This window comes from Rhinopithecus bieti, unplaced genomic scaffold, assembly GCF_001698545.2.
Source record: "Rhinopithecus bieti isolate Rb0 unplaced genomic scaffold, ASM169854v2 scaffold_39529, whole genome shotgun sequence".
Classification (NCBI taxonomy): domain Eukaryota; kingdom Metazoa; phylum Chordata; class Mammalia; order Primates; family Cercopithecidae; genus Rhinopithecus; species Rhinopithecus bieti.
Window position 1 is genome coordinate 226539 of NW_016816430.1, and position 19265 is coordinate 245803.

Genomic DNA, 19265 nt, shown 5'->3' on the forward strand with positions numbered 1-19265 from the left:
GATTAAGTACTGGGATCATATAAAGAGCTGTAATTTCATCAGGAGGCATGAAAATGGCTATGTTCTTTTTTTTTTTAAACTGAACTAAGCAGATTTAATGTTTTCCTAAGAAAGGAAGCGAAATTCAACTGTTAGCAAGTCACAAACGATTCTAGTTGGCTTATGGTGGACTAAATAGAAACTTATTTTAAGGGAGTGAATAAAACATTTTATTGGGTACTTTCTACAATATCCTTGAATCTAAAAGTTTGTGATTTATAGGTTAACTATCCAAATTATATAAATATGAAAATTTTCTCCCTAAACTAGTTCATTAAATAGTTAAAATGAAATTAACAATCTGACTCCTGCCTTCAGGTTGGCTTCATCTCCAGCTGTTCCTAAGAAGCCCAGCCATCAAGCCAACTGTGACAAGGTTTCCGAAGCTGCCATGATTTTGTAGGAGGTTGCCCCTGCCTGGAATGTCCTTCTCTTCCTCTATCTGGCTAACTCCTGCTCAGGCTTAGAAAATCAAATCATCATTGTTTCCTCTATAAAGACCTCCGCAAGCCCACCCTCCCCATCTCTGCTGCATCACAAATGAGGTCTGTCCTCTTCGTTTCTGTTCCCAGAACTTTATACACTTGTCTTTATTTTTCCCTGTATTGACTTTTCTAAACTTGCCTGGCCTCCCACCGCTATAAAGCCATAAACTGTATTTTCAGTTTTTGATCACCCTTCTTCTCTTTGTCACTATCACACACAATTTCCTTCTGCAGTTTTCATCTCACTTTCTTCTAGATCTAACCAGTATTGCAGACTTTGGGCTTGCTGCTCCATCTTAATGTTCAATTTAGCCTTTGAATCGCTTGATGCATTTAATTCAATTTCACTCTGAAGGGGATCTTTCTGCTTCAATCCACCTTCATTGTGATTTCCTAGTCTAGCCTGAACTCTGACCTCTAGCACCTAAATCTACCTTGGATCTACTCGAATCCCAGTAGGATAGGGATGGAGGTAGAAAAGGCAGCTAAGGCATAGCTATACTAGTTAGTTACCTGCCTGTCTTCTCCAATTGACTACAAGTTCTTTGAAGGCAAGACTTTTCTTATTTTAATCTTGGCATCTAGAGGACCTGGCACAGTTCCTAGTACATCATAAATGTTTGATAAATGTTTATAGAATAAATAAAATTTATGTATTTTTAAAATTACTAAATAGCAAATAAAATTTATTTGCCACTTATTAATTTTAAAATAAATTTATTTACCATTTATTAAATGACAAACTTGGAGAATGGTATTACTTTGATATTTTAATCACTCCATTAGGGAATTTATTCTTCAACCAGGACAAAGTACGTTTATTTACAAGGAAGCCAGATGAAAGTGCATAGATATATTGGTCCAAATGAAGACCTCCTCTTTCTTCTTTCTGTTCTTTGCCAATGCAGGGGCATTTGATAGCTCTGAGAAACCTACTTTGAAAGTCTACTAGTTATCTAGCAGATTGATTTTCCTGTTTTCTAGTTCCTTATTTGTAACCTATCACCATCTAGAATGGGGAACTCCAATCTGAAGGCTGGCCTCTGGTTTACTTGCTGAGGAGACTAGAATCTGTCCCACAAAGTCAAATCCTTTGCTGGCTTACTATTCCCTGTGAACTAGATAGCAGTGTCCACCATGCTGATCATTTATATCCCCAGCGTTAAGCACAATGTCTATAACAGAGTAGATGCTCAATATATGTATTTGTTGAAAGAGTGAATGATAACCTCCAGGGCTCTTGTTTGCCAAACATCTCCTGCTCTGGGTCCTCTGTCATCAGCCATACCCAGTCACTGGGAAACCACTATCCCACTTGGCAAATATTGCATCCTGCACATGCACACAGACCATCTCTGAACTTTGTGTGCTGCATCTGGTGCATCTGGTTGTGCTTTCTGAGCCAATTTCTACAGTCAGTGCTGTCAGTACTGGTTCCCTCTAATGTTCTGGGTTCAAATCACAGGCTACCTATCTCTTTGTTCCCCAAGCCCAAAGTGGTTCATTAACCTCTCTTGTCTGTGATACTCTTTTTGATACTGAACATCTCTTAGCACCCAACTGGCCCACCAGTGCTGGCTGAATGGAATTGCGTTTAAATTTGCATGGCTGAGTGCTCCCCTCCCTGTGTTCTCAGGGACGGTGCTCAGAGGGCCTCTGATGAGATGAGAGAAGAACCTGTTATGGGCTAGGTTCAGGCCTCTGCATACTGCTTGTGTGCAATCTTACAGATTCTTCATAAGCTTTGGAATAGGCCAGTTCAAAGGAAGCCATGTCCTTAAAAGGAAGTTATAAATTTTAACTGAGGTTAAGATTAAATTAATAATACAATAAAACAGATCTGCTTCCTAATTATCACTCTAGGTTGAAGCAAGTTTTTAGAAGTGAGGCAAGGTCAATGATTTCATTCAGATTGTGGATAGCCAGAATACCAGGAGACCCAGACTCTTTCCTCCCACCTCCCTTCCAAGTCATTCCCTGCTGAAATAAGCCATGATGGGAAAAGCTGTGTTGTCTGTTTTGATATAATTTTAGATCTCTTCTTCCTAAGTTCATTAAAGCTTTTTTTTTTTTTCCCCCTCCTGTAAGTGTACGTTGTTAGCCTTGGGGTTCTGGCCAAGTTCCAGTTTGAGCAATTAATTACATTTCAGTGCTCAGCCCTCTCTGAAGTTTCAGACAGGAGGGGTACGTTCTTTGTCTTCCTCAGCAAGTCACTCCTGATGGTGAAGCAGCTGTTGCTGCCTCCCCAGAGGAGAGAAGGTTGAGAATTGGTGAGAAAGCTTCCTGCCTCTTTGAGGGAGCTGCTTGCAGAGTGATCTGGGACAAAAGGCATCCTTGGGAATGTGAGCCTTTTTTTTTTTTTTTTTTAAACTACAACAGTCTCCATCCATCACTCCTCTTTTGAACCGCTGGTTTAGCACAGAACAAAATGGGAAGTGATTGTGTTGTCTTGAAGAGCTGTTTCCGAATGTGATGGCTTCCTTTGAAGCTCAGTCAAAGGGATGTTTTTATTTTGTTTTTGTCTTTCTGAAATCCCATCAGTTTCCCTCACCTCTTACAAGACCTCACACCACAGCCTGCCATGATGCCTGGTACCTAAGTGGCTGCCTTCACAGCTAACAAAAGACAAAGAATACACAGATGCAGATTATTCTAAAGGAGTAAGTTAAAGAAATGAAAGGGGCTTTCTTTTTAAGTTCAAATAGCAAAAGCAACTAATGTTCTTTAGAAAGCACACGTGATAACACAACATCCAAATTCACTTGGAGAAGTTCCCTGTGACATGCTCTAACAAGTCAGAAATTCAGTAAGTGTAGTTATATCCTGCAAGTGATTTTGAAAAGGTGTAGAGAATAACCTTTTCTAGATGCATACTCTACGTTTTACTTGGCCCAGACAACAGTGTTTGATGGAATGATAATTGGATGTTGATGAAAAACATCAATCATCGTTGCATTGTGACTTAAGTTATATTTGTTTAATGTTAAACTTTCAGTTGTGAAATAAACCATTCCGGCTGGGGAACAGTAGATTTTGTTTCTAAACCTTCATTCTTTCACTTATTAGGCAAGAGTGAGTCATTCCTTATAACAACTGGGCTCATTGAAAATTCCAGAATTACTCACACAGGTTTGAAGCATTTTTCATGTAAAGAAAACATCTTTTTTTTTTTTTTTTTTTTTTGGTTGTTGACTTTATCCTTTCTAAAGCTCGTGGTTCTGGTACAGCCCTTTTGCTAATACTTTTATTGTCCAGGCATGCTTTATGTATATTTGTATTCTTCCAAAACAGGTCTTCTCTACTGTTCTGGGATCAACTACCTTTGTATTCATTTCTTAGTGGCCAATGTCAGCCTCGCAAACATACAGCTCTACATTTTAACAACTGGTTGCACTTAGCTCCCTCCCAGGCTTAGCCACAATATCTGAGAAACACTATCTTCTCACCATTTCATTCTTTCCCTTCCCGACTCATTTCCCCTGGGGAAGCACCAACAAATCCTCACTCTTGTTTTCACCAATTACAAGTCAGTTAACGTTTTATCCCATAGGTCACTCTCACATATAAACACCCTGCCTTTGTCAGTTGGTTCTGGATTCCTTACCATGCCCTTCCTCCTTTTCCATCATCCAAGGAAATCATTATCTCCATCATTCTACTCATTGCATCATCAGGGGCCTTGTCTCAGCCTGAAAGTATAAATCTGTTCTTAAATATCTCCCTCACTAGACTGTAAGCAACAAGAGTTAAGTGTTCCCATCTTCATTTGCTCACTGCATAATTTTTTTTTTTTTCCTTTTTCCAGTGCTCAGTATAGTGCCTGGAAAATGATAATATTTATTAGATAAACAAACAAACCACTAGAAAACCTTCAGGTACTTTTAACTTTCATTATGAAATATACCCTTCTTTCAAGCACCAATAATCAAGATATTTAAGTTGCATGTAGGAACACAACTTTAATTCCTCATTTATTTAATTTTTTATTTCCTATGTTGCATTAATTAGACATGTGGCAAAAATATGATTTAATTTTTTCCATTGAGATAGCCATATTTCAATTACATAGTGTGGCTGTCTTGGTTTTTGTGAACTACTTGGAATGTAACTACAGTCTCTAACATCGTTTTGGTGTTGAAAGGAGACTTATTGAGTCAGGCATCATGCTAAGTACTTTTGCACATTTTAATCTATTTCGTCCTCACAATAGCTATGTAAGGTTAATATTTTTTTATAATCATTTTACAGAAAAAGAAATTGAGGATTGGAGCGGTCAAGTGGCTTGCCAAGGTCACACAGCTAGTTAATAAAGTTGTCAGGAAGATCTGCATAACTTTAAAGTCCATGCTTTCTGTGTTATATGCCCTGAATTTTAAATACATGTTTTGAGAACAAGCAAAAGAGACATTCTAATTAAGTTCATTTTGGATTAGTGAGATCAACCTTCTAATGAAGCAAACAATAAAAGCTTCACAGCTCGGTCAACAGTTGAACTAAAACTTTTGTTCACCAGATTGACCATTAATTTGCACTGACCAAATTAAATATAATGTAGTGTGGATGTATTAATAGCTACAGCCATGTTTAACCAAAAATATGACAGTCTATTACATGTTTGTCAGTTGAAACCAAAAATTTAAACTTTATGGTGTGGAAGGTCAAAGGCTGGGGCTAAGGGGGTTAGATATCTGAGAGAGTCTCTAGATCCACAGAGAATAGAGCAGAGTCCCTGTTTAATATTAATATTATCCAGTTATGACCTTGAGTATTAGACAATGGGAAATGTGTTGAAAAATATGGATCTCACATGAAGGCAATTCAGCTACTCTAACTGAATTGCATCATTTCTGCAGAGTGGTATTTTTGATGGAATAGCAACCACTCAATGGCTCTCATCCCACAATATGTTAAAAGTGCTGCCTGACAGTTTTCAAAGAGAAAGTTAAGTACCATTCTGCTTCTGAATACAGTCTAAATTTTAATACCTTAAAAGCAAAAGCAAAACACGTGTGGTAAGCAAGAATACTTTTTTGGGAGGTGGGACTGCATGACACATGATGTTTAATAATTAAGTTGATTGGATTTTGCAGCTTCCCATAAGTTATTTTGGCTCTGTGCACTCATCATTATAGACAGAATATATTTGTTTAGAGAAAACAGCTCACAGATTCATTTCTTTATTTAGGTATGTACCGAGAAACATTTTGAATGGTCAAACTTAGACTTTATTTACATAGTTATGTGATTTTCTTTCATCTTGGGATTTCAAAGAGCTTTATGATGTTGCGTTTTGAGTTGATTAAGCCTCACAGCTTCACTAACTGCTGTATTATAATATTACAGATCAACAGAAGAGGCAGAATTTCAGTTTCTTGGGTGGATTTTCTTTGTGTTTGAAATTAGCTAATAAAGAAAGCATGATGCTACATATAAAGTTTTTTTTTTTTTAAAGATACAGTTTCTGCTTTGGGATAATTTTAGATTTAGAAAATGTTGCAAAAGTAGTACATAGTTTTAATACATTTTACCCAGTTTCTCCTAATGTTAACACCTTATAGAATTGTTCATAATCCCTCATTTATTTAAGTTTTTGGGTGCATTACTACTAAATGGGTACATTACTACTAAATATGCTACTGACTTTATTTGGATTTCACCAGTTTTTCCATTAATGTCTTTTTTGTGTTCTGGGATCCAACCCAGGATTTCACATTGCATTTAATCCTCACATCTTCTCAGTCACCTTGGGTCTGTGACAGTGTCTGAGACTTTCTTTGTTTTCATGATCTTGGTGGTTTTGAAGAGTACTGGTCAGATATTTAGAAGAATGCCCCCCAGTTTGGGTTTGTCTCATGTTTTTCTCATGGTCAGATTGGGGTTATGTAGTTGTATGAAGTACCATGACCTACCCCACTGGCGACGTTAACCTTGATTGCTTGTTTCATGTAGTGTTTTTCAGGTCTTTTCACCGTAAAGTTTTTCTCCTTTCCCCACTGTATGCTTTGTAAGAGGGTCACTAAGTCCTAAATGCAGCCCAGACTCAAGATAGGAGAGACGATTAAACCGGAATAGGGAGTATCTACATATATTAATCGGAATCCTTTTGTAAGAGACATTTGTCTCTTCCTTTTTTATTTATTTTACCAATTTATATCAGGATAGACCCATTCATATTCATTTTATATTTTGGGTTATAATCTAAAACCACATTTTTATTTTATTGCTCAAATTGTTGTATATTTGACGATTGGGAGCTCTTTCAAAATGGCTTCTATGTGAAAGCTTATTTTGAAGTATTTTTTCTTTTAAAAGTCTACTCCAGTTTATTGTTATGCAAGCATATACTCCACCAATATTTGGGGGAGGGGCAGGGTTTACAATGCCAAAAGTACTGTGTCAAGAAAATGTCAACCTGTATTTACTGAACTTGTATTGCTCGCCAGGTGTTTATAGACATTATCTCAATTAATCTTTAAAGCAGTCCTAGGAGGTATGATACATTCCTTTAAGACATGAGATAGCTTTCTTTGCTGCGTCTACTGCAAGAATGAAGACCATTCTCAGCAATCAGACTGTCGACATTCCAGAAAATGTCGACATTACTCTGAAGGGACGCACAGTTATCGTGAAGGCCCCCAGAGGAACCCTGCGGAGGGACTTCAATCACATCAATGTAGAACTCAGTCTTCTTGGAAAGAAAAAAAAAGAGGCTTCGGGTTGATAAATGGTGGGGTAACAGAAAGGAACTGGCTACTGTTCGGACTATTTGTAGTCATGTACAGAACATGATCAAGGGTGTTACACTGGGCTTCCGTTATAAGATGAGGTCTGTGTATGCTCACTTCCCCATCAACCTCGTTATCCAGGAGAATGGGTCTCTTGTTGAAATCTGAAATTTCTGGGGTGAAAAATACATCCGCAGGGTTCGGATGAGACCAGGTGTTGCTTGTTCAGTATCTCAAGCCCAGAAAGATGAATTAATCCTTGAAGGAAATGACATTGAACTTGTTTCAAATTCAGCAGCTTTGATTCAGCAAGCCACAACAGTTAAAAGCAAGGATATCAGGAAATTTTTGGATGGTATCTATGTCTCTGAAAAAGGAACTGTTCAGCAGCCTGATGAATAAGATCTAAGAGTTATCCAGCTACAGAAAGAAGATGCCAGATGACTCCTAAGACCTACTTGTGATATTTAAATGATGCAATAAAAGACCTGTTGATTTGAAAAAAAAAAAAAAAAAAGACATGAGATAATTGAGGTTTGGAGATTCTAACTGGGCTCTCAAAATTAGTAAGTAGCAGAGAATTTTAAAGGTATTTTGTCCTTTGTTGATAATAAACAACATTTCTAATGGAAGGTGGTATATTTTAAAAGATTTAAGAATATGATAATTAAGAGGAAGTATAGTAGGAAAGCATATCTTGGCATCAAACAAACGTAGGTCCTCTCAGTTGTTAGAAATTTCCAATTTCCCCCATCTCCGCCATGATTCCTGGTATACTTTTCCAGCATCCAGTTATATTAACCACAAAAAATAGGTTACACATGTCTATTTGGTTTACAGTTGTGTAAGTTCATTTTGTCTTATGCCCCTATTTTGTTTTCTACCTGTATTTAAAAATATGTATTTTAGCTACTGCTTTTCAAATGTAGTTTACTACAGGGCATTGCAATTTGCCAGCATCTGCTTCTCTGTTCCTAAGAATGTCCTGTGCCTGCATTAGCCATAGAATGGTCATGCATAACTCACGAGTTGCTTGAGAAGAGTTAGGATAATAACCAATTTGCCATCTCCAATTAGCACAGCCACCCTTACCACACACAGTATACACATACATACACACAAACACAGGCTTGCACATGCAATTGCAAATGAAGCTCTATTTTGGCAAAAGCAGATAGCAGAGTTATAGAGGGAAGGTCAAACTCTAGAAGTAAGAATTGGTGGGCAAAAAGTATTATGCATAAATAAAGATGCTTAATTAATATTTTCTTTGTTCAGGAATATGAAAAAAACATGGCTTATATTAAAGCAAGAGGGATTTCAGTTGGAGGTAAATAAATAAAGAAGAATCACTTATAAAACTGGGAAATTGGAATATAAAGCCCTCACAGTAAGAAAATAAACTAGCTGTGATGAGGTGTCATCAAGAATATCATTGCTTTTCAAAGAACGGCCAAATTTAAATAATTAACTAAGTAAATAAATAAGACCACCTATTATGTGCCAGACCATTTCTGGGACTTTGGAGATAAGATGAAGAGCAGTGTTTGCGTTAAGGAGGCATGAAAGTATTTCCTGAAATCCCAAGTGTCAACAGAAAATTGACACACACAAACACAATTTTAACCTGAATCTGAATATATGTCTCAATCAGCATGAGCCTGTAGTAATATTCAGTAATTGTGAAGACGGTAAGTCACGTGAGAAGAACACTTAAATATATTAATTTCCAAACACAAATGCTTATCAATATTATATTCCGGACATCTGTCACTGATGCAAAGGACTATGTCACCGCTGGGGTTTCTGTGTGATGTGGGCACCAAATGACAGAGAACTGACATCCAGCAACCAGCTCTCCACTTTCCAGCTGTGAGAGAAATACATATTGTCACCGTGTGGCTGGCAGTGAATGTCATCATTGATATAAAGCATGGCACTAGGAACTCGCTTATGCATTAAAAAATTATGTTAAGGTTCATAGCTCTTCTCTGATATGTTTGTGGGTTTGTGTGGGGTTCATCATTAATGTAGACATCTAGTTCCCTGAAAATGTGAAATTCGGCAGTGACTTTTGAAGACCCTTTTCATTCTCTGATTGTAAAATTTAAAATTCATTTTATTCTATTCTTATTCTATTTTTAAACTGTGTAACACAATATGATTGTGAATTAAAAGAAAATAGAAAAAGCATTTCTGGTCCATAGAGATTTGCAATAAATAGGAAGGATAGACACATGCAATAATAAAATGTGGTGATGTGGAAGAAACAATGATTTTAAGAGCAATTATACATTTGGCAGAGGTATGGAAGAGAAAGACCCTAAGAAATGCCCTTACGGAAAAAAGAAATATTTGGAATTCCATTGTGTGTAGACAAAATTTCCATGCTACCAGACAGTCAGTTTGATGTCTCATATTTACATCCTAGCTAGAACCCATAAATAGTTCAAGTATTTACTGATTATTTCAGATAGAACGTTTCTTCATAACAGAAAACTGACAGAATTATCTGATTTAGTTTAGTCCTTCTGTAATCTCCTGGATTCTTTCCAGAAGTAGAGTTAGATGGAATACTTGCAGACATGCTTATTCTTGCTACCTTGTTTCCTATTTACCTTTTCCAAACTAAAAGCATATTCAGCTAAGTTACGTTACACCATGGAATTATTGGCAGTTAGGTCTTGGATGGTGTGTAGTTTGTTTTAACAACCAGTATTTGAGGCCAAACCATAATACCAGGCCGGCACAGACATGCTTCCCATTAGCCCATCTATTTTAAAGGGAAACACACTGTATGCTGAGCTAACTGAATTTCCACTCACTGCAGTTTGCAGCAAAACCAGCCTGGAAATGGCCTCAAGGGGACCTCGCTTCAGATTTTATTAAAGTCCATCAAGTACATATTATGCAGATACATAAAAATAGATTAACAATCATAAAAGAATGACTCATGTTTATTACCTTGAAGAATAATTACATAAGACAAAAATAATGAAGCATTGCTAAACCTTAATAAAGTTGAAGAGGACTACTTCCTCTGTCAAACACAGCAAAACTAGATTTTTGGGAGAATGCCACATTATATCTATTAGCTGAGCTATTATCATATACAATTTTGTTAATGATTTCAAGGTAATGAGTCAGAATTAAATCCAGAAAAATGATCATACTTACAAAGCCTTTGTCCTTTGTGGCTAAAATCCGGGTGACATATGTTAATTGTCTTGCAAAAAATGTCCAAGCATTTATGGACAATAAAGTTAAATCCTATAGAAAGAAACCAATGTGTAAACATGTTCATGTCTGTGTATGGATATTATGTGCTGAATTTTAAAATGCATATGATTTTAAAATTCCCATGACCTCAGAATGTATTTAGACACAGGGTCTTTAAAAGATAATTAAGTTAAAGTTAAGTAATTAAGGTGAGGCCTAAAGGATATGATTGACCTTAATCCAGTAAGAAGAGGAAATTTAGACACAGACACGTGCTAAGGGAACGACATATGAAGTCAGAGAAAAGACGACCATCTACAAGCCCAGAAGAGAGTCTGGAACAGATCCTTCCCTCATAGCCCTCCGAGGGAACCAATCTGCTGACATCTTGATCTCAGACTTCCAGCCTCCAGAATTGTGAGATGGTAAGTTTCTGTAGTGTAAGTCACCAGTCTGTGCACCAGTCTTTTGTTATGGCAGCCGTAGTAAACTAAATAGCGACAACTGAAAAGTAGCTGTCTATGTACCAATCACTTGCCCCCTATCTTCTGAGAGCAGGTTCAGGCCCTGCCTACTGCTAATGTTTGCATGGCCCGGGAAATGAGAATAAATGGAGGCCACTTAAGATAAATAAAATCCTAATTAAAATGTATCAAGTTATTCTTCCATTTTGCATAAGATAGATTGTTCCTTAATGAAGTAGTGCTTCTTAGTAATTTAAGTATTTAACAATTATAAATCAGTCTAACAAATTATTATACACATCTTTTATCCTTTTGTGTTGTAATAGTTTTGTAATAATAATAACTTAAAAATATTTTCACTAATGGTTTTAATGATTGAAAGTAAGCAAAATATCAGGAAAACGAATTTAATTATTATTGTGCAGATATGAATGTTCCACTGATGAGTTGGCAAAATTTGGGGTAGTAAAACAAAAATATACACTATCATTAGATATTAATTTCATCAACTTTACTTTGTCTTCATTTAGTCACAACCATTAATTGTATAACTATCCTCAAGACTTTTTTCTGATTTATGTTCTACTGTAATTAATTTTAAAGTGTACACTATTTGAATATACTTTCATCATAGTATAAATTAAATAAAATATAACTACTTTCAGTGTGTATGCAATTTGGATATATTACCATCAGAAGTATAAACTAACTGGAAAATGTAAAATATTACAATTATTGGCCCGGCGCGGTGGTTCAAGCCTGTAATCCCAGCACTTTGGGAGGCCGAGACGGGCGGATCACGAGGTCAGGAGATCCAGACCGTCCTGGCTAATACGGTGAAACCCCGTCTCTACTAAAAAAAATACAAAAAACTAGCCGGGCGACAGGCGGGCACCTGTAGTCCCAGCTACTCGTGAGGCTGAGACAAGAGAATGGCGTGAACCCGGGAGGCGGAGCTTGCAGTGAGCTGAGATCCGGCCACTGCACTCCAGCCTGGGCGGCAGAGCAAGACTCCGTCTCAAAAAAAAAAAAAAAAATTATTTTATAAAGTTTTTTCTAAAATATGCAATATCATCTGTTAAAATTAAAATGTAGACTACAACTTATAACTAGTAAAAATGAAAACTGTAAATCTCAATTATTTAAAGCTAACACTTAAAATTAATTAACTAATTAAATATTTTAAATGAAACTATTCCCAATTTTGTAGTCAATGTTTACCTGGTTGCCCAAATAAAGAGTATCACACTTAATACGTATGTGATTTAGACATAGATAGATGTACATATATATACACGCTTAAGAGTAATATTAGAAGTTTAATATTGCAAATGTTCCCCAGCTGGCAGGTAAAACTGTGTGAATACCATGCTAATTTACACACATTTTGGATCATAAACCAAATCCGCAAATTAGAATACCATGAAGAGGCTGGGCGCAGTGGCTCACGCCTGTGATTCCAGTACTTTGGGAGGCCTAGGAGGGTGGATCACTGGAGGTCAGGAGTTAAACACCAGCCTGACCAACATGGTAAAACCCTGTCTCTACTAAAAATACAAAAATTAGCTGGGCGCGCTGGCAGGCGCCTGTAATCCCAGCTACTCAGGAGGCCTAGGCAGGAGAATTGCTTGAACCCAGAAGGCAGAGGCTGCAGTGAGTGGAGATTGCGCCACTGCACTGTACCCCAGCCTGGGTGACGGAGTGAAACTCCATCTCAAAAAAAAAAAAAAAAAAAAAGATGAAAAAAAAAATAGCAAGTAAATGGAGCCTCAGCACTACTGGGGAGCGACATTTTATTATGTAACAATCTATTTGAGAGGAAATAATTGACAAATACATTTGATTTCTGTTTATTTTTTTTTGAGATTCAAAAATATTTTATTGGAAATGTGATGCACTTTCATTGTAACATCAGCTTTTATTTCTATATACTGTATGAACTTTTCAAAACCGTTCTCCAAAGTTAACCATTTAAAACTCGTTCATGTACTTTAATATGCATCCTACAACAAAGACTAAGAAGCAGGCAAGAGTGACTATAAAACACGACTAATTACTGAAAAGTTAATCTATTTTTACATGAAAACGTTTTGAAACGAATTTTGTGTTTATTGAGGGATTTTTCTCATGCATATTATCCAATATTTTTTTCTGTCAGAGTATTAATTTCCCAGGATTGCTGTAACAAATTACCACAAACTGGGTACCTTAAAACCGCAGAAATATATTATCTCACTGTTCTGGAGGCTAGAAGTTCAATATCATGTTAGCAGGGTGGCAACTACTGGAACTCTGAGGGAGAATCTTTTCCATGCTTTTTTTCCTGTCTTCTGAAGGTTGCCACGATGTATCACTCCAATCTCTGCCTCCAGCTCCATGTGGCATTCTCCACTGTGTCTCTCTCTTCTCTCTCTCTCTGTCTTTTTTATTTGACAGAGTCTTGTTCTGTGTTAAACTCAAGTTGCTTAGACTGGGGTGCAGTGGGGCTATCTCAGCTCACTGCAACCTCCACCTCCCAGGTTCGAGTGACTCTTGTGCCTCAGCCTCCTGGTTAGCTGAGATTACAGGCATGCACCACCACACCTGGCTAATTTCTGTACTTTTAGTAGAGATGAATTTTCACCGTGTTGGCCAGGCTGTTCTTGAATGCCTGGACCTCAAGCAATTCGCCCGGCTTGGCCTCCCGAAGTGTTGGGATTACAGGCATGAGCCACCATGCCCGGCCTGTCTTCTCTTATAAGGAACACCAGTCATGTTGGATTAAGGGCCTGCTCTGCTCCAGTATGACCTCATATTAGCTTACTTATAACCACAATCACAGTATTTCCGAATAAAGTCACATTCTGAGGCTCAGGAAGTACATTCATTTTGGGGGGACACTGTTCAACCCAGTACATTCAGTTTCTATTTAACATAAAAAATAATTCCCATGCTATAAAAGACGAACAAATGACTTGTGATACAGGTGAATGATTGTTGAATATACAAATGTGATCTTTTATTTTCCAGTCACATGCAGGAATAAGAATTTTTTGGGAATAAGTCTCATTCACAAATATGAGTTACATGCAAAGAGAAATTCATACATTGTTCAAGTAGGATTCAGGGAATTAACTTAGGTGCATTCTCTCGTTTCTATTTCAAGTATATTGTTCTCCAGATTTTTTTTCTAATTCTCATTTCCCTGTAGGATTTTTCAGATTTAAATAAAGCCTGTAAAACAGAAGTAGTAAACAAGCCTGGGTACTAAAGTTAAATATTACAGAGGTAGATAAAATAAGTCTGAGGTAAATTCATGTATTTAATTCTTATCTATTTTGCCCATACAGTTATGCTGATATTTCATTCACTTGGATTCACCAACTTAAAATTTGTAACCATAATGGAGAATCTTTTTTCTGTAATTGAAAAAGTTTACTGAACACATTAATAGTATATAGATATGATTTCAAGGATAACTATTTAAGAGAATATTTATTTATATGTATCATTAATCAACATGCCCCCTTCCACACCCCATGTGCCATTTGACTAATTATCTCCAACTCATCATTCAGGTCACAACTCAAGCATGATGTTCTCACACCCGTTTTTTGACAACAGGTAAAATCCTTACTAGATACTCTTACAGTACCATGTATGACCTGTTTGTAGTATTTACCACTGTGTCCATTTTGTATGGATTTTTGTGATTATAACTAACATAATTTTCCTCTACTAACCTCAATAGTACATGTATTGTGGGCCATGTATGTTGTACTTACCTTTGCTTTTCTAATGACAAGTTCAGTGCTTGCTGAATAACTGAATAAATTAGAAGTACATATTAGATATAAAAAGTTGACATGTGAGTTATGAATTAATCTCATCAATTTGTTAAAGAATCTTCTACCAAGTACCCTTTTTCTGAATAAACTTTTACCCTTATTACAGTTACCATATCTTTGTACACCGCACCCGGCCTAAAAATACAAGATTCTAATAAGAGACTTTATTGCTTACTAAAGGCATTGTGATCTATTATTAAATTTAATTGACATGAAATATGAGTTTTGTGAAACAATTCTCTGTAAGGATTTTACATTTTTACTTTGCAATATAGGCACAAAATGGCCATATCATACTGAAAATCCTTTTAAAATAATAGACTATAATTTGAAAATGAAATTTTATCAGCATAACACATATTTAAATGAATATTTTAAAATATGAAATTTGTAAAAAGCCTACATTGGAGAAAACTATAGTAATTATTCACAAGTAGGGACACTGAAATCCGTTCCAGAATCATCATTACTTGAGCCAGAGAAAGACTGTTGCAAATTAAAACATCTAAATTCAAAATACAGGACATGCAGATATGATTATAATATCTTTCTCTTTGACAGCTTGAGTTTACATATTTAGATAAACACAACATAGTATTATTAAAAAAATTTCCTGGCCAGAAGAAGGATTGCATTTCAAGAGTCCAATATGATGCAAAGATTAACACATTTTTCCGGTCTTGAGATGCTGCTGCTCCTTGAGTGGAACTTTCTCTGTCATGATAACATTTTCTACAGTTTCTTTTTGAGGGAAAAAATGCTAAATGTTATCAATTTTTAGACTGTCCTACACTTAAACCTCTATCAAGACATTCAGGAACATACTACGAGTAAACATTAGAGAAATTGTGGGAAAAATTTGAAGAATAAGATGATGGTAACTTATAATTTGATAGTGGCTCTAAGCTTGGCTGAGCGCCCTCTGGGGTTATCTTGTACATTCTGATCTTATGGACTAAGTACCTTCTTGTATATCAATTCCCACATTAAAGGAGCTCTTCTCATAGAGTCTTCTTCCATGTTTTCGTGATCTGAACCTAAAAGCAATGTTTTCATCACTTGCTGTCTAACATTTAGGTTAAACCTTTCTGTCATGCTATTCCAAGCAAGTTCTTTTGATGATGCTATCCTGTAGTGAATGGAAAGAGACGGTAACAAGGTGACCACCAGGTCTCAGAAACTTCTGAGCTGTCTTCAGTCCTGTGTAGAGTTCATTGAGCTCATTGTTCACAAATATGCAAAGAGCTTGGAAAGTCTTGGTGGCAATATGGGTAGATCGCTGTAGCAAGTCTTTTCGTGCATTAATAGCAGAGAGAGGAAATGCACCTGCGACGATGCTGGCAAGCTGCTGAGGCAGATGCTGCGTGCCTGAACAATTGCTGAAGCAATTTTCTTGGCATGCTTTTCCTCCTTGTATGTTCTCAGGATACATGCAAGCGCCTGTTGTTCTAAAGCATTGAAAACATCAGCAGCAGTGGGCGTGTCAGGGTACCTGCTATCATCCATCCTCATGTCCAAGGGGCCGCCTTTCCAAAGGGAAAAATCTTTCAGGAGTATTGAGTTGCATGGAAGAACACCCAAGATCCATAAGAACTCCATCAAAAGTCCCCGGCTGCACTCCAGCTTTCATTAACAAGGCTTCTGCCTGGCTGAACTGGCCCAGCATAGCTCAGATTTGTTTAGGATACAACTCTGAAAGATGTTCAGCGAATGCAGAAGCTGTCGGGTCTCTGTCCAAGGCCCACAGAACAATATCTGACTCCTGTAGAATGGCTTTTGTGCGCCCTCCCTAACCAAATGTATCTAGAAAATCTGTCCTTTTCTGGTGACAACCAATGAACAACTTCATCCACCATTACTGGAATATGTAATTTAGCTGTAGTTTCAAAATCTCTATCTTGAGATCTGTGTAACTCCTGGGCTTGAGTTTGATCTTTTTGCTTCTAGGCTTCATATTCTTTACATTTTTCTGCTATAGTATGTATTCTTTTTTGTCTAGACACCTAACTGAGGTATGCTAGATTCCAACCAACATGAAAGACATTCTTTATACATTCTACAAAAATATGGATACCGAAGCATTCCGTGGGTCAACGAGTCTGAGGCATGAAGACTTCTCAGCAGGCCTCTAACTTGGGCCCCTGACTACTGCTACAGTGCCAGAGAGCCTGACTTTACTGCACGTCTAGGTCCTATCCCTGAGGGAAACTCTTCTCTTTCTTAATTGTTTTTGCCACTTGCAGTCTTTTTGCATTCAGAACCACTCTCTAATAACCCATATAATCATGGCATTTGTAGATAGATGCCTTCTGTCCTAGGAACATAGAGCAGTAGATTAAGAAAAACATTTCCTTGGAGCTTAATTTGTTTGAGTCACAGAGTAGATGTTTAGGCTTACAGATTGTGCTGTGATAGTGCTGAGTGCCAGACCCTGAGACACAGAGGTGCTTCTGCGTTCTTTATTACATACACATTTTTGTTTGTGCCCCTGGTGTGTGTGGCCATATTTTTGTGTTTGTGATCTGTGAAACTGTCTGAAGAGTGGGAGACAGAGTGAGGGCCTGCATCTCCTGCTTAAGTCTGAGGGTGTGCAGTGGGTTGAACAGTGTCCCCCCAAATTTATGTTCACTCAGAACCTCAGAATGTGACTTTATTTGGAAGTAAGGTATTTACAGATGTAATTAGTTAAGGATTTCCAGATGAAATAATCCTGGATTTATGGTGGGCCTTAAATCCAGTGGCTCATGGTGTCCTTAGGGGAGAGAGCACAGACACATATGCACAGGGGCGAAGGCCACAGGAAGAAGGAGGCAAAGGCTGGAGGTAGACTGCCAAAGGCAAGGAAAGACTGGACCATTAGAAGCTGGGAGAGGCAAGGAATCATCTCCCCTAAGCCTTCAGAGGGGAGCATGGCCCTGCTAGCAACTTGATTTTGGACTTCTAGACTCCAGAGATCCAGGAGAATGAATGTCTGTTGTTTCAAGGCTCCTTTTCATGGTACTGTGCTGCAGCATCCCTAAGAAACTAATCCAGCGGGGTCCTGGTCACAGTGGATTTCCTCTGACATTGACTCTTGTCTTTAGTAACCAGGGAGAATAATCCAATAATTATTTTTCTCTCCATGTACTCTAACGATTGTCATATCAACATGATGGAACCCCATTATAAGTACATTTGATTTAATCAAATTCAATTTCTCAAAAAAAAAAAAAAATAGAAGAGAAAACTGATAATTTCAAGTGTTAACAAATAATATAATTACCATTCACTGAGCATGTATCCCATTCAGAATAAACTCTGGGTTTGAAACACAAATCTGTGGTCCTTTATCAGTCATGTTTCCTCATCCTCTCACAGTGTAAGCATCTCTCTTTCTCTGTCTGTCTCTCTCTCTTTTATCACCTTTATATCTAATAAAACCTTGTTCTCAAATTCAAACACATTAATATACCTGTGCCTAACCAAAGAGAAAGTAATCTGTTCCAATCCTAAAGGAAATGATTCAGCTGCAGTGAAATTAGTCACTGTTATGTAACCTAGGAACAAGATATCATTACTATGTATGCAGTCTGGGAGCTGAATATCAAGCTCTAGACCTACCTGTGAACATTCAAACACTCATTTCCAAACTGACAAAAATGGTATCTGCCTCTGATGTTGCTCAATTCGTTAACAGTTATTGCCATATTCTCACTGTATTGTGACAATAAATAAAATATATAGTTGTGATTCTCAAAAGATTCTTTAAACTATTCTTAGGCCATAAATGTTTACAGGGAAAAATTACAAGAAAAAATACACTCATAAATGTTTGAAAAATCTTGCACCATATACAACTTTATAAATTTGTCTTGTAATATTTAGCCTATGTTTTAACTTCCTTATTTTTTCCAGGGTGGGAGAACGAATGTTCTCTGAAGAAATCTGTATAATATAGACTAGTGAAGGTAACTGGCCTGAACTACAGCTCTAGAGTCATTCGGTTTCACCTTCAGGGAGGTAAGTGCACTGAGAAGTACTAGGTGAGTGTGGGCACAGACATTGGAACCTCAAGATGCAAAAGAAGAGATCCTTTCTTCACATTTGTAGGCAGACTCAACGGTATCTTTAACAGGTTCTTTGAAAAAATATTTCATTGGAAATAGCATGTTATTGGCTGGGCGTGGTGGCTCATGCCTGTAATCCCAGCACTTTGGGGGGCCGAGGCAGGTAGATCACCTGAGGTCAGGAGTTTGAGATCAGCCTGGCCAACACAGTGAAACCTCGTCTTTACTAATAATACAAAAAGTAGCCAGGCGTGGTTGTGCACACCTGTAATCCCAACTACTTGGGAGGCAGGAGAATCTCTGAGGCAGGAGAATCACTTGAACCTGGAAGGCGGAGGTTGCAGTGAGCTGATTGCACCATTGCACTCTAGCCTGGGTAACAAGAGTGAAACTCCATCTCAAAAAAACAAAAACGAAAACAAAAAAAGTGCATGTTATCTTCTTAATCGCTGACATATAA

General features: G+C 37.3%; 2 pseudogenes across 1 annotated transcript; one reads left to right on the plus strand and one right to left on the minus strand.

The window, feature by feature from the left end:
* Nucleotides 1-7050: 7050 nt before the first annotated feature.
* LOC108517073 (60S ribosomal protein L9 pseudogene) lies at nt 7051-7766 on the plus strand (annotated as a pseudogene). Its single transcript, XR_001881997.1, has one exon. The product of XR_001881997.1 is annotated as a 60S ribosomal protein L9 pseudogene (transcript).
* A 6268-nt stretch (nt 7767-14034) lies between these two features.
* Nucleotides 14035-16841, minus strand: LOC108517074 (probable methyltransferase-like protein 15; annotated as a pseudogene).
* Between the last annotated feature and the right edge of the window lie 2424 nt (nt 16842-19265).